Below are 2,499 nucleotides of genomic sequence, written 5' to 3' on the forward strand. Positions count from 1 at the left end.
GTGTAAGCAGACGCCATCCCCTGGCTGCAGCTCTATGCCTGTGCCCCAGAAGGGGTTTCTTGCCAGCCTCGCCACGGTCCAGCTCCCACTCTCCACCGGCTGTGCCCCGATCACCAGCTGCCCCCCGCCACACAGAGCAGGGGTCTAGGAAGCCTCGCCCAGGCTGCAGCGCTCCAGAGGACTGTGACACGTGAGGGACACTGAGGGAAGTCACTCCAGCCGTGGTCCTCACTGCCCTCTTTCCTCTCCTTCAGAGCGGCTTTCATTCTTTTTTAATGTTTTTTTTTAATTTTTATATTTTCTTCACAATTTATTCATTATATATCCCTATTGAAGCCCCCTCCCTCATCTCCCCCAGTCCCACCCTCCCTCCCTATTCCCCCATCCCCTTCCCCTAGTCCACTGAAAGGCGGAGTTCTCCACTATTGCCATCTGCCCACAGCTCTCTAAGTCTCATCAGGACCGCCCGGATCCTCTTCCTCCATGGCCTGGCAAGGCTGCATCATCAGGGGCCAGTGATCAGAGAGCAGTCAACTGTGTTCATGACAGAAGCAGCCCCTGCTCCCCTCACTCAGAGATCCACATGGAGACTGAGCTGCCAATCAGCCACATCTGAGCAGGGGTCTAGGTCCCCTCCATGCATGGTCCTCCATTGGTGCGTCAGTCTCTGCAGGACCCCTGGGCTCAGATCTTTTAGTTTCGTTGGTCTCCTTGTGGGGCTCCTGTCCCCTCCAAGTCCCTCTATCCCCACCCCTCTCTTCTTCCATAAGACTCCCTATGCTCTGCCCAAAGTTTGGCCCTTAGTCTCAGCATCTGCTTTGATCCCCTGTTGGGTGAATCCTTTCAGAGGACCCTCTATAGTAGACTCCCATCCTGTTTCCTTTCTTCTACCGCTTCTGATGTCTATCCTGTTTGCCATTCTGAATGAGATTTAAGCATCCTCCCTAGGGTCCTCCTTAGTGTTTAGCTTCTTTAGGTCTGCAGATTTTAGTATGGCTATCCTATATTATATGACTAATATCCACTTATAAGTGACTGTATACCATGCCTGTCTTTCTGTTTCTGGGTTACCTCACTCAGGATTATCTCTTCTAGTTCCATCCATTTGCCTGAAAATTTCATGATTTTTTTTTTTAATTACGAAATAGTATTCTATTGTGTAGATGTACCACAATTTCTATATCCATTCCTCCATTGAGGGACTTTTAGGTTGTTTCCAGCTTCTGGCTATTATGGATAAAGCTTCTGTGAACATAGTTGAGCAAATGTCCTTGTTGAAAGGTTGAGCATCTTTTGTATATATGCTTAGGAGTGGTATAGTTGGATCTTGAGGTAGCGCTATTCCTAATTTTCTGAGAAAGCACCAGATTGATTTCCAAAGTGGTTGTACAAGTTTACACTCCCACCAGCAATGAAGAAAAAGTGGGGAAGAGCCTTGAACTCATTGGCACAGGAGACAACTTCCTGAATGGCATACCAACAGCACGGGCTCTAAGATCAACAATTAATAAATGGGACCTCATGAAACTGAAAAGCTTCTGTAAAGCAAAACAAAAAAAACAGCCTACAGATTGGGAAAGGCTCTTCACCAGCCCTATATCTGACAGAAGGCTAATATTCAGAATATATAAAGAACTCAAGAAATTAGACACAAACAAACCAAATAATCCAATTTAAAAAATGGGGTACAGAGCTAAGCAGGGAATTCTCAACATAGAACTATTGAATGGCAGAGAAACACTTAAAGAAATGCTCAATGAATTTAGTCATCAGGGAAATACAAATCAAAACAACCCTTAGATTCCATTCCTATCGGAATGGTTAAGCTCAAAACTCAAGTGACAATCTGTGCTGGAGAGGATGATGATTTCATTCTTAACACTGATTTCTTTCTTCCTCCCTGGACCTGTCTGTAATTCAGGCGAGTGAAGGAGCAAGCTTAAGCTGATGGTATGAAGATAACGCACCTTTGTTTTTTTATTTTTTATTTTTAAAAGAACTAATATTGGGCTGGAGAAATGGCTCAGTGGTTAAGAGCACTGTCTGCTCCTCCTAAAAGAACCCGGGTTCAATTCCCAGCAACTGCATGGCAGCTCATAACTGTCTGTAATTCCAGTTCCAAGGGATCCGACACTTTCACAGTAATGCACATAAAATAAAAAATTAAATAAATTATTTTTTAAAAAAGAACTAATGTTTGCCTTTGTCTCTTATTTATGAACACAATAAACCAAGCTCCACTGTGGAGACAGGAAATGCACGGAAAAAGGACGAACCATTTGTAACGCTGTGATGGGAACATTAGAAATGGGTAAATTAAAACCATCCCTCAGCCCACGGATGTGTTCATGTGAAACTCCTGTGCACTTGTTTCCCTGTCGCCTGGGGCTGTCCTCACGCTGAGCGCCTCGGGAATGGGTACTGAGAGCTGAAGCTGGAGTGAAAGATCCCTGTGTCCTCATGGCGAGTGAAAGCCTCGGCGCATCCGGCTTCTGGAAG

This window comes from Psammomys obesus, unplaced genomic scaffold, assembly GCF_907164565.1.
Source record: "Psammomys obesus unplaced genomic scaffold, mPsaObe1.curated_primary_1811, whole genome shotgun sequence".
NCBI classification, from domain to species: domain Eukaryota; kingdom Metazoa; phylum Chordata; class Mammalia; order Rodentia; family Muridae; genus Psammomys; species Psammomys obesus.